At 38.8% G+C, this 14,533-nt stretch overlaps 1 protein-coding gene across 3 annotated transcripts in view; it reads right to left on the minus strand.

Annotated features, from left to right (window-relative positions):
* The window catches only part of FRMD3 (FERM domain containing 3), a 155,469-nt gene that overhangs the window by 118,457 nt on the left and 22,479 nt on the right, over window positions 1-14,533 (minus strand). The gene's annotated exons all lie outside the window — the stretch shown is intronic.

Below are 14,533 nucleotides of genomic sequence, written 5' to 3' on the forward strand. Positions count from 1 at the left end.
TAAAATAAACCTGTAATAAACAAACACCGGTGCCTAATGAGGCTGAGTTTAGTGATATAATTATGATATCAATATATCAGATCTCAGGGAATGGTCTACAGATGGTAAAAATACTTAAGTTTCTTTCTCCCCACAAAAACAGTCCTCCCTTTATAGAACATGAGTCTGGAATTTAAAGATTACTTTCAAAAGCAGGATGCCTGTACATTTTGCAAGAGTACACTCCTTTTAAAGTGACTCCCAGTGCTCCAGGGGGAGTCAATGTGAAGCATGGGGTAGAACCAGGGTTTACAGCCCCACAGTGAGGAAGCACACAGGGGAGCAAGCAAGAAAACCACCTTCATTTCACCTTTCACCTGGCAGAAGCTAGAATCTTCATTTTGAGAAGAAGAAATTCCTCAATATGGGTGGGGGGTGGGGGTGGTGTATTTTGCACATTATAATTTTATTTTACAGATTGAAAATTGAATAGAGCAATCACACTGAAAACTAAATTTAACTATTCCAGAAGCTTCAGAGACCCCAAAAATGAAAGACTCACTGATACTCAACCAAATTATCTTTTAGGCAAACACTACAGCAGGACATGACTTACAAATTTGTGTCACCATGGACAGAATCAACATAGTCACATTACCTATTAAAGAAAAAGTAGTACATACACAGACAGTGCTGCTGAATTCATTTATCTGTTTTTCACTTCACTTTCAAGTAAACCTGTGTACCTTAACAAAACCTGCCCCAGTGTTGTTAATGGCTTTTCGAGTCTTCCCTCTCACCACATGGGTATACAGTGGTCTGAGCTTTGGCTCCTGCTACTTCTGTATTTTCCTCTTGGTCAACTGACAGGATAATGCACACCATTTATGCTTATGTACAAAATTGAACGGGCAAAGATATTTCACCTACAGATATCTAAATTCTAAGCTGAGCACTAGTACTCTTTAAAATCAGGCAACTGCAGTTTTATTAAAAGTGTCTCTCAGACAGTTTCATTAACTGCAGATTCACTTCTGTCAGCCTCTTCATACTTAGTTTTCTGCTTCCAACATGAAAGTTTGTATACATATTAAAGTACATCTATTTGCAGCAAACATGAAAAAGAAAAGGAAGAAATGCACATGGCAGTAAAATATAGAGGGTTAACACTGACCTCCCTCAGTCCGCACACCTGTGATACATTTTATCAGAAAATTCCTATGAAAAAGATACAAAACGTCTTGTTCCTCCTAAACTAGGGTCTATACCCTCTAGAGAAGGTAAGTGCAAATTTTCATAGGACTTGAAGTTCAAGTTCAAAAATAGCTAGTAAATAGCTGGTATAGAAACAGAAGCTCACTACAGTAAAATATTTAAATAAAGGAATTGCTTCCTTGTTGTGTTCCTATTCTCTTCCTTGAAAACACTACATGGTATTTTTGCCATGTAAACTGCTCACAAAGGACAAAGTAGCAGTGAAGTACCAGCTTTACATTTTTATGATTCCTTGCTAAGAATTCAGCAGCAAAGGCAGATAAAACCTGAGCTCTTCCAGGCCTCTGCTGTAGCTGTAACATCCTCTATGCTACATTGCAGCTTCCAATTTCTAAGGACTTGTAAAAAAAAAGAAAAAAAAAAAAAAAGCATTTAAATCAGAACACAAACTAAAAAGAAAAAGGGAAAAAAAAGTTTGTGCCAAATGTTATCCAGAGTCTTAGGTAAATTGCCGATGATTTGTAAGAACCTTTATGTAAAATTTTACAACAAACTTGCTTTAAGTCTGTAAGAAGGGCAGACCTTCCCATCCCAGCAATCAGAAGCTGAGAGTATGATGTGAATATGCACTAAATCTACTGTGTTTCACATTTCAGATGTTCTGTAGGTACCAACACACACAGAAAAGCACAGGAAAATACAGGGAATAGTAATGCAATGGCGCATGGTTTATCCAATTTATTATCATTTAATAAATTACAGGTGTATAATCAATACCATATAAAACATCGGGCAGCTTCAGATTCTAAAGATCAAAATAAAGTTATATTTCACTATTAATTAAAAACAAAGCATGGGAAATGGGATGAACCCACACACAAAAGAGCAGCTATTGTAAATCAAGAGATGACTAGGTACACAACTACTGCAGCAACACAAGTATTTATGGCACCTACCTTTACCACCAAGGTAAAACCTATGTAAGCTAGAGAAATGTCTCGTTGTATTAGTTCAATCACTTACTGCTTCAATTTCTTTTATATTTTATGGATTTCATTCTAGATACTCTACTGCTTATTGCCCTCAGATTACCCCCTAACATGAAAGTAAGTGCAAGTGCAAATCAGCCGTTGCTGTGTAATCCATCAGTCCAGGTCATAACTGCACAGCAAGCTGGACAGCCTTTAATTGCAAAGCCCTGGATGTGGCAATGCATTATCTCAATACAATCGTACTTATGGAATGAGTGAAGAAGACTGGAGGGACTGCCCTCCATTTAATTTCCAACTTATACCGTATTGTTCCAGCAGTTTTTTGGCTTAAAAACTGCTCCAGACCCTACAGCAATAAGTTTACGGCTCATTTGCAAACTACTTAAACTACCGTATTTGGTATTCAATTATTCTTAGACAAGTTAATAAATCTCAAGTAGCATTTTTAAGGCAGAACTGTGTTTTATAGAACAGTACTTTGCATTTAGTTATTTACTTTGCCTTAACTGATCAGTACGTATCATTCTAACTCAGATGTTTAACATGTGTGAACTAATCCTGTGTGCCAACAGCAACTCACTGTGAACAGCTGTTCAACTTCTGACTTAACCTGTGAAATATCTTTGAAGAAATACACCACATCAAAAACAACCAATCTACATCAACCAATAACACTATTAAACATACATCAAAACAGAAACTCAATATATAATTAGATTGAAGAGGCATATCTTCTCCCTCCACCCTCCCACTTATATTCTCAGGAGCTGTCACAAATCACTATATGCAAAAAAAAATCTTTTTGTATGTACGGATGTAGGAAATATTTATTCCTTGCAAATATGTGATGAAGCCCACGTATACAAACCCTAAAGCATAAACAAATCCTCTGAGAAGCATGGTAACATCCAAGTTCCCGTGACTTGCACATTTAACAACTGACAGAGGCAAGAGGATGAATGACTGTAGCACACTTTTGCTACAAAAGCTAAAAATAGTTTTCAAAAGACGGTACGAGGTCTAGCCATGAAAAGAGAAGAATGAATAGTTATTTAAAGACAGAAAGAACTATGCTTCTGTCAGTGGTGATTTCCAGAAAAAAAATAGCATGATGTAGAATAGCATCTTAAATTTTCGGACACAGTTATTGATAAACATGAGATGCATCCAAAAACATGCTACTTTTGAACACAGGATGAGTGGTATCTAACATACTAAAACAACTCCATATACAGCATTTCCAGCAACTATTATGAAATACCACTAATGAGATAACCGAAAAACAGAATATGCAGTATCCTAAATATCCCCCCTGTACCGCACCTTCTAGGATAAGCAGTACGATGATGATATCACTGCGCATTCTACAATCAGCCTCAGTTATGTTAGTTTTACCACTTTCTTCTGCCTCCATATCCCAGTTCTTTCTAAATACATATGACTAAAAGTTAAGTATTTCATTTACTTTCCTAAGAACAACAGTTACAGGACAGCACAAAAAAGCTGACAAAAATCTCACTAGCTCCACACAAATCACCATTGTATCTATATGAACAAATGTGACTGTTTCCTCAAATCATTATGGAGAGGGATTGCGTCCTTGGAAGCTGAGATTCTTATGGTAAAATATATGGAGTCTGAATCATCCAAGATCAAGCAGCTGAGCACATGCTTAAGACACAGGGGAAATATCATTGCTTGTGCAGTTCGGCTTCAATTTATTTGTTGCACTTGTATTTGTGCATTTAAAGCCTTTGCAATATGTTTCTACTTGACCCTCAGAAGCATTTACCTAAGAAAAATAAATATCACTAGTTCAAGTACAGATTCTTGCTTTGATAAAATAATACCAAAGACAGAGAAAGATCAGTTCTTAGTACTCCTTAAGGTTCCTCAAATCTTTTAGTAGTTGGGTCTTCACTGCAAAAATTTCTTCAGTGGACGTTTTATTTCTTATTTGTTATTCGTACTGCATGACCAGAAAAACACAAAAGAGGATTTATTTTCTGTTTACCAATAGTGAAGAGACTCACTACATTGTCTCTATGGAAACTATTACGCAGGATATAGTCCTCAACAAACTGCCTGAAAGAGTTACAGACAGCCAGGTAGCAAGTGGAGGAGGATACAGTTAATTATGTGATAGCAAGGACATTTCCTTTTCACTCATGAATTTCCACTAACCCATAAATATCCCTATCTTCTCTGAAGAGACCCCATTCGGCAAACCAGAACTGTTGTTTACCCCATCCCCTTTACCATTTGCCAAGCCAGTTAACACAGGAGCACAACAGTCTCCTCGGAAGTCATTTCTGAGGGATACAGTATGTGTTACAGACAGGAAATGTACTAAAGCAAGCCTAGCCGCTTCATTAAATCATCATTATTAGCTGAGTCTATTCTCCACTGCAGAGTTCAAATTTGCAGGGGAAAAAAAATCAAAACTTACCAAAGTACCTCGTTAAGGATTTATTTGCTGAACCTGCAACCAGATGGAAGCTGAGAAGTTGGAGGAGTCCATACATCACCCTTGTTTGACCTTTCAGCAATGCACAGACCACAACTGCACTAGTCAGGTGTGAGAGACAGTCACAAAAGGTGCATGCAGGTATGCATCCATGTTTCCACAACTGACTCCAGGAGATGCTTCTCCACAGTTAGCAAGTATAGAGGCTGATAGTTAGAAACTCAACAGTAAGCCCACTTGTGTTCATGCAGGACAAGTGCAACAAATGCAAACACAATTTCATACTACAGTGTGAACCTCTAAATTTTACTAATCTGATCCTAATTGCTTATCGTTATTATTTGAAATTGATTATCCTGGTTAGACTTGCAGTAGAAATCTACCTTCAGTGTCACTTTATATCCAAAATTAGGTCTAGGAACATGTTGATAAAAGAGTAAAATGGTATGATTTTGTCTGGACTTGGTCATTATTCCTTTCCTTTTCACCCCACCCTAGCATTGTCCCTACAAAAGATATGGGGAGGAGGAAAGGGTCAGGGAGAGAGAGGCTACTTCTACCTAGAATGCTTTTCTTACGGGGCAAAGAACAGAAGTCTTCTCCGTTAAACCCCGTGGTAGATAATTTCCATGGGACTCCTCAAGCTTGGATGGCTGACTGCAGTTATAAGAACATGATATTGTGAAATTTCCTACTTGTGCATATTCTGCATGTCAGCTTGTCACCTGGCTGTGCAGGGATCACAACTGCTCCCAGAAACAGAGACTGCCTGCTTGCAGAAGCGGCTCCTCAGGAGGCATGCCTTGACTGCACCACCAATATTGCCGGCACACACTGTGCATGCTCCTGAACAGGAGTCCCTGAATGGCTTCAGGTGAGGTTGGTCTGACATCCGCTTGCCTTAGGACAACTTCTCCTCCTCTTAGAGCCAAACAAAGAGATCTCAAAGGAACCAGACCCACCAGTAATTTGATCCATCTGGTACTGCAAAAATTTGATTTTGGTACAGGATAAGCCTTCGACCGAGGCTGAAGTGTTAGTATTAGTTCTTCAAGTAGCTCTGACCTTTCCTTGATGTCAATAGAGATGCTCTGTCTGGAAGTTGTTTCCAGCTTTAAAATTGCATCTGCCCCTCCCCCACCACACATTCTCTCGTGTTCATCTTTAGCCCTGTTTGGGGAGTTACTAAAGATAGCTGAGCAATCAAAGAAAAAGGAAAGGAGTTTGAAATATGAGACTAACAGTACTATATAAAAGTTGAGTGTAATACATTAGAGTTACAAGGAGGAAAAATTTCAAAGCAGCAACAACATTTTAGAGTGCATTATTTGGGGGTTCAGTAATTTTTTTATAATAAATTATCACTTTATAAAAGACACTGGGGACAATAACCCTACCTATTCGGCACCCAAATTCATCTTTACTTGTGTTTCTTCCACAGAAAAGCAGAAAATTGACCTGTCTCAAGATGACCCACAAGATTAAGAAGCCATGATACAGGGCATTCAAAAATCTTAGCCATCCTCCTACAATTCTCCCTCTCAGGAATCAAGCACGATGTGCTGGAAAAGCAGGTCTCTCTCTGGTCTTACCTTGGCATAAAGACTTAATGCATCACAATACTTTGCAACCCCACTTTTCTCAACACATCTCTCTCATGACCCGTGAAAAAAAAATGCACAATTGATTGAAGCACTGGTAAGCAGTACTATGCAGTAATCACTTCTAGGGATATAATTAGAAGTAAAGGTCTAACTGAAGTTATTGGGAGTTTTGCATGTAAAATGACTAAACAAAACCCAAATTAAGAACATAAGCCTTCCTCCCCAGCACGGTTCTTAAAAGTGCTGGACTCTTTCGTGTCAGCATTTTTATCTTCAGCATGAATTTGAGGATTGTAAGTACAGAAACTGACCCAGACTACCTATAATTCCTAAAAAAATTAGTAGTTTCCTGTGCATTCCAACTGGAAGCTTGTAATCACAGTTTCAAATGATATACAGTGTTAATCTCTACTCTAGAAGGAGATAACATCAGCTAGAAGCATGTTGAAATTACAATGTCAAAAAAAAAGATAGCAGCCCAATTCAGAAATAAAACATTTTGAAATACTGAGCAATTGTGAAATAAAAGCATTTTCTGGTGTAATTGTAATTGCTTTTCTGATGTTTTAGCTACAGAACCTTAGTCTCAGATTTCCCAGCTGCTTTTAGGAACACTGTAGGTCCCACATGCAATGCCATTTCTCAGAAAATACGCAATGGCCACTTAAGACCATGATACTTCCATTTCCAGAAACATTTCCTGTTTCTCTTTTAAGATGAGGTACAAAGGGACATTATTGTAGCTAGGAAGGAAGATAATTAAATTTGTTTCTTTTTTGCTAACATCTCCTGTTAGCAGCTGCAGCTTTGCCTTTTCTCAGATGCAGAGAAGGGAAAGCACATGATGCATTAGCAATAGCAGCAACAGACTCAACATTTGGCATGCATCAAAGTACCAGAATGCACTGCCAGGTAAAAATACCCCATAAGCTCTGAACAGAACTCTTCTGGCAGAAATTAAAGGAGTGCTTGGACCATATCCAAGTTTCTATGCCTGGATTAAAATTCGCTATACCGCTTATCTGCCTAAGTAGATCCCAGTACAAGCAAATATTGAACTAATTGTGTTGCCATTTTTGCAGTATGCAAATTTTAATTGCAAGGTGGAGTTTGTAACTGGAAAAGTTGAACACACCTCATCTTGTCATTTTTGTTTATCAGATTTATGTATCTTTATAACACAAGTTTAGCTCACAATCAATATTCAAATTATTTTCTTCCCATTACTACTTTTTTACAATAAATCACTCAATCGATTCCATTTTCTTTGGAGTTTCATTTAAAATGCCTTGAACACTGAGTTTATGCATGATTGTGTTACAAGTCTATAGTTAACCTTCTCTATAGATTTAATTAAACAACACATCAAGGCCTTCAGTCAACTCTTACAATATGTATCTTGCCTAGTAAACAGTATAAGCCACTCCCATTGAGCTACGCAAGAGGAGAAAACTATGTCATGAAAAAATAAATGAGATAAGTGTTTTCCTTTAACAAGGATTACACAACAGATGCTGTCTTTTACTAAAATGCAATTTGGCCACAGTTCATCTGATTGTGTCTCTAGCTCCCCATATGCAATATTTCATGTTTTTGTTAAAAAGAGAAACTAACACAGAGGCTTGACCTGCATGATTGTCGATCTAACCCCCCCCCCCATGGTTCTTTCCATCAACCGCTGCTCCCCACTATGACAAAGAGAAGGCTTATTCACATAAGGAGTCAAGTTGACTTCAGCAAAACATGCTTCTGAAAATTGCCCTGCAGGTAGCAAGCAGCTCAGTCCCAGACAGGTGTTTTTGCAAGCTGCTCCACTTGCAATTGCAACTTTTACTCAAGTACTACTGTAGTAGATCAGATCACACCAAGAAGAACAGGTATGAATTAAACCAATTGGAACTGCTTCTTCAAAAAAAATTGAGGACTGAAATTATTGCAGAACCATTGACCTCCCCCAGTGCACATGCCATACATTTCAACTCAAGAGACCATACAAGAAAATGGTGCAAAAAACTGCAACTGTATTCCACTCTTCTGTGAAACCTCTTACAGAAAATAGGCCTTAATACACTACTTTGTATGAACTCATCACAAAGGCACTGGAAGTTGCATACACTAAGCAATTCAGCATGAGCTGGTAGTCTCAGTCTTGAGTCCCTCCTTGTTCAGGCAGTCTGTGAGGCCACGGCCAGTTCAAAAAAATAACAACAATTATCAGACTTTCTAGGTCTGCCCCCAAAGCACCAAGATAATTGCATTTTGCTAGCTGCGTATCATCCTAGGCAGATATACATTCTCTTAGAAGAACCCTGCATAGACACCAAAGCCTTTGAAGCATGTCAGCAAAATACTTCAGAGCTAACTGGCCATACTGCCTGCACATTTTGACACCTACACAAACAGCTAATTGGAACTGAACAAGTGAAGCAAGAAAAATCTATCCCAAGGAGAATGCAGTTCTTGCAAAGTATTAAATGAGCATCAGTCTGTCCCTTCCAAATCCCACGCTTGGATGGCTTGAGGTGGCGCTGGGAAAAACAGTGCCAATTGATACTTAATTAAAAGGAACAGTAAGAGATGATGACAGAAAAGTAAATTATTGTCTTACTGAGGACAAGAAACAAACTGACATATTTTCCTTACACATCATCTAACACTCAAGCATTAAATGCAGAAAATGTCACTCATGCTGTCCTCTCATAACTGCTCATACGATAAAATTCATAGCATGCAATGCACCCAATATCCAACAGGGAGAAGGGAAACCTTAACAGTCCAGACTGAAGATAATTAAAAAAAAAAAAACTATAGCCATTAAGATAATTTCTGTCGTATCTATATGTGCTTTTATGAACACATAATGTAAATTTAAGATAGGTTAAATGTAAACTTCTCTAGTTCAAAGAGTTGATTCCTTTCTTAATCACATACACACAAAAAAAATTTCGTAGCAATGTCAGTTAACCAAATATGAAGCTTTGAGGAAAGTGCTACAGACACCAACTCTATGACAAAAACAGAGAGAAAACCCAAAGATATTTCATGACACTAGGATATTCACTGAAAATACATGAAACTTAGAGGCAAGACCACACTTACCCAAATCAGACTGTTTCCCAAGAAAAGATGATCCTAACTCTCACCTTCTTTGCTTATCTAGGATACATCTCATTTCACCTCCGCTCTGTATCCAATTTTATAAATAAATACATACATGTACATGCATGTGTGCAAATGACAGAAATTAAGGATTACAAAAGCAACAGTAATAATATATAAGTCAACATGTCCAAATTTAGGGCAAACATTTAGGAAATGTGAAACAATCTCATTTGAATTTAGGACAGTGAAAAATTTAAACTGGCCTCAAACCCAGCATGAGGTCAAACCATGAAAGCATTTTGATGCTGTTTAGCCCAAGAATGAAATACACTCTCCTCCCATTTCTGATAATAATAATAATAATAATAATAATAAATTCACTCTGGTTTAATAGATAGTTTTTATATTTTCTAAACCATTTTTAGACAGCAGGCTTAATTACGACACTTTGAAAATATATTAAATAATTTGACAGAGATTAAAGAGAACAAGAAAAAGTTGCAAATTACCATCTATTATTCTTTTATAAAGCTGTAAGAGTAGTTAGTTGTTTTAAATTCAGTCTCTGGCCACAGTATTATATTTTCCACTCTCATTTATTTCTTAGTTTTCACGCTTTATTTCAGTCATTTTCCCCTTTTCTTTCTCTAGTCTTCTCCAGATAAGATTTATGGGTAAGCATCATTACAAATTACTAAAAACTAGCACTTCAAAGAAAGCAGAAAAAATACAGCAGGAAAGAAAAAGAAGCAAAGGTCAACAGCAGTACTAGTAGACTGTAGCTTGTTTTTATTTCTTTTAACTATAATGCCATAAATATGTTATAAAATGACGGCAGTGTTTGCCAGCCAGTGCAAAAAATTCTGGACCTGCTACATGCACATATACATTTTTTTCAAACCAGTTCTTCAGTGTTTTGAAAGCAGTGGCTGATGAACAATTCTGTTTTCTTACTAGCTGCTGCTGTTTATGGGTTTCTAACAAGCTAACCCAGGCATAAAATGATTTTAAATGGCAGATTCCAGTCCACAGCCAGCTCTGTGCTTTTTCAAGGCTTCACCAATGGCCCAGATATGCAATGCCTCTTATGCTCTGGCAGGAAATCCTTCTTCGTTTCTCCCAGGGCTTTGGAAAGTAACTGCAATGTGCTGCTCCAGTTCCCAATTGCTTAGAAAACATGTAGTGCCTTTTGGCATTGCATAGCTAGAGTCAGCACACAGCAACTACTCCCTGATGCCTGACCTCATGGACAGTGAATTAATCAAGGTCTACTTTCACTAGACTCAAATTAATTATGTATCCTTTGTTAGCTATGATATTCACAGAGTAAACATCTCAATGACCAAGTCAGTACAATTCATAACATGATTACAGATCATCAAAAAGACACAAAATTTTCACCAAAAGCCTGTGAGTGGAGCTTGTTTAGAAAGTTGGTGCTTGTAAGCAATTCAGGTGTTGCATCTAACCCTTGTGAAAGAAACATATGTAATCTCTCTACAAATCAACTATTGGGAGAACTTGCATCAAGATAAATAATAACTTTTTTAGGGAAGCACATCTTAACTTCACAAATGGATTTGTGTGCAGGGAAGAAGAGAGATGGTTTGGAGGAAGAGAGACAGATGGACTATGGAGAGGTTAAAAAAGCTTAACTAGTGACAGACCATACAATGCATTGTTCCACTTAAAAAGCCAGCAATAACACGTTGAATGAGGCAATAGCAACTAGAAGAAAACATATTTGGAACTGCAAAAAGCAGAGTCTCCACATAGGATTAGAACCGGCTCTGAAACTGAGCCAGATGTGTCATTAGCTTTCGTAGCTGAATCAGATATTTTGTCACGCCATGCAACCCCCTTGAAAAGCCCGTGCTGTTGAGAGGGGTGCACTGAAGGGCAATGCAAAATACAAGAAGCACAAGAGTAAATGAAAATTCTCACTGCAGGCACCATTTGACAGAAGAGATAAGGGATGAATTAAGTAGCTCAGGTTACAGAACTGTCCATAGGGGATTCTTAGTATACTAGGTAATAATGTATTTACTTTTCATACTTAACCAGAATTACATAAACCTGAACCACATTACTTGTATTATATGAACAATTAAAAATAGTAATAATAATAAAGAAAATTACCATTAGACATTCTAACCTAAGCGCCACAGGCTGTGCAAAATGCATGGCAGTCATTAAACTTAGTACCCAGTAGTTTCATATTTCTACTTAACCTGGTCCATGTATCTGGAACCAGTCCTGGAATACATGAAATAATAATAATCATCATCATCACCATCATCATTCAGCAGTGTATATATATACAATAATAATCGAATAGTATAGTAACCAACATATATAAAGGTCATCATTATCACGCAGCAGTTGCAGCTTAACATTTTGACATCACTGTATCACAGAAGAAAATATTTTCAGGAGAACAGCATACAGTAAAAATCTATCAAGGAGAGAAAACACAACAGATTTTCTCAGTCCCTTTTATCATATTGTGGAATACTACTTACTTATTCACCTGCTTATTTGCAGGGAAAGTAGTGAATGTAGAAACTAGACTATCACAGTCTCCATCATGTTAAGGCTACAAAGGTATGTGAAGTCTACTTGGCATTCCGAAACTAAATCACAGAACAGCCACAAAATGAAGCATCCCAGGAAGCATTTTGGAAGGTTTGATACTTTATACACGGATGGAACATAACAGAAAATACATTTCTTACAATATCCCATATGAATGGGAATATTTTGCCTTCTGTGAAGATACATTCAGTATTTTAAAAAGATCAATTAAGAGTATCAAAAATGGATGCAAACTCCTCAGGATTACTAAATAATGCAAGTTATAACTAAATTGGAGAACTGAGTTTAAATATCATAGAATTATTCAGGTTGTAAAAGATACTCATGATCATCAATTCCAACCAGCCCCTAACATTACCAAGTCCATCGCTAAACCACATCCCTAGGTGTTACATCCACACATCTCTTAAATACCTTCAGGAATGGTGAGTCAACCACTTCCTTCAGCAGTCATTCCAATGCCTAACCACCCTTTCCATCAAGAAACTCTTCCTGATACCTAATTTAAAGCTCCCCTGGTGGAAATCGAGGCTGTTTACTGGCCTCCTTGTCACCTGAGAAAAGAGACTGACACCCTCCTCACTGCAACCTCCTTTCAGGTAGTCATCAAGCAATGAGGTCTCCCCTCAGCCTCCTTTTCTCCAGGCTAAACAACCCCAGTTTCCCCCAGTTGCTCCTCATAACTCAGTTTCTAGTCTTTTCACCAGCTTCATTTCTCTTCTCTGACCACGCTCAGGCAACTCAATATTCTTCTTATAGTTCAGGGCCCAAAACTGAACACAGTACTCCAGGTGCAATCTCCCCAGTTCCAAGTACATAGGGACAATCACTTCCCTGGTCCTGCTGGCCACACTGTTTTTGATGAAGGCCAGAATGCCATTGGCCTTCTTGGCCACTCCAGCAAAACTAAACTAGCCACAGTACTGAGTCATGGGGAACCCCACTGGTGACTGGTAGCCAACTGTGTTGAACTATTATGACTCTCTGAACCCAGCCATCCAGACAGTTCTTCACCCGTTAAACTGTGCTCACATCCAAACCATGAGCAGTTTCTCAACAAGAATACTGTGGCAAACAGCATTAAACACTTTACTCAAATCTAGGTAGACAAAAAGCACAGCCTCTACCTCATCCACTAAGTGGGTCGTCTTGTCGTAGAAGATCAGGTTTGTCAGGCAGGACCTGCCCTTCATAAACCCATGCTGGCTGCATCTGATCATGCAAATGTCCTGCATGTACAGTTTGATGGCACTCAAGATGATCTGCTCTGTTATGGACACATGACTTCCCTGGGACTGAAGTCAGACTGACAGGCCTGTAGTTTCCTGGATCCTCCCTCCTGCTCTCCTTGTAGTCTGGAGCCAAATTCATCAACCTCCAGTTAACTGGGACCTCCCTAATCAGCCAGGACTGATGGTAAATTATTGAAAGTGGTTTGGTGAGCACTTTTGCCAGCTCCTTCAGCACCCTTAGTTGGATCCCATCTGGCCCAATAGATTTTGTGTGTTTGCAAGTGGTGTAGCAGGTCACTAACCATTTCCCCTTGGATTATAAAGGCTTAGTTTTGCTCCCTGCCTCTGTCTTCCAGCTCAGCAGGCTGGGTACCCCAAGAATTATTAGTCTTACTAATAAAGACTGAGTTCACATGAGTTCATAAGATGTGGCATAAGAATAGTCCATAAAGCAAGAAGGTAAAGAACAAAATCAGACTTGCTGTATTTCGTCTGTGTCATGTTACTATATTTTCAACCATTCGGTATGGCTTAAACCAATGGGCCTGTCCCATTCCTAAAGAACCATTTACACTCAGACACAGTACTGATACTAGAGCGGAAAACTTTCCAAGATACACCATGTAATTGAAATGGCACTATACCCAGCACAACACAGGAGCCCCAAACACATGCCAACCTCTCTCCATTGCTCACTTTGCACTGCAGTTGCACAGCCACTTACCTGTACCCCATGTAACCCTTCAGCATCATTTCTAATCACCCCCATCCTTCCCCAGCCTACAGATATAGCACCCTCCCTCGCCTCAGGGCAAGGAAACAGACATAGCAGATGCCACCAAGGGCTGGCCTGTACTCCTGGTGGCACAGTCACAGACTCCTCCAACAGAAGATGGTACTACTCATCTCCTTTTCACTGGCATCAGCAGAGAGCTGTGGAAGTTGCCTCTAGTTGCCTACTTGCTGCCTGTGCAAACAACAGCACCTCTCAGAACAGCAGCTTTGAGATATCCTGCTCCGCTGGGGCACAAAGTAACTTGGGCAAGGGAGACGACATGTGAAGCGCTTACAATACCAATGCTTCTATTCTTAATGTCACACTGCTAAAAACTTCAGCCAGGGCAGAAGCTGTGTCACCCAGTGATGCTACCTCCCATCCCAGTAGGCAAAACAGAATCACAGAACGATTTAGTTTGGAAAAGACCTTAAGATCATCAAGTCCAGCCATCACCTCATTGCCAAGCCCATCACTAAACCATGTCCCTAGGTGCCACATCACAAGTCTCTCAAATACCTACAGGGATGGCAACTCCACCACTTCCCTGGGCAGCCCATTCCAATGTTTGA

This window comes from Cygnus atratus, chromosome Z, assembly GCF_013377495.2.
Source record: "Cygnus atratus isolate AKBS03 ecotype Queensland, Australia chromosome Z, CAtr_DNAZoo_HiC_assembly, whole genome shotgun sequence".
Lineage (NCBI taxonomy): Eukaryota > Metazoa > Chordata > Aves > Anseriformes > Anatidae > Cygnus > Cygnus atratus.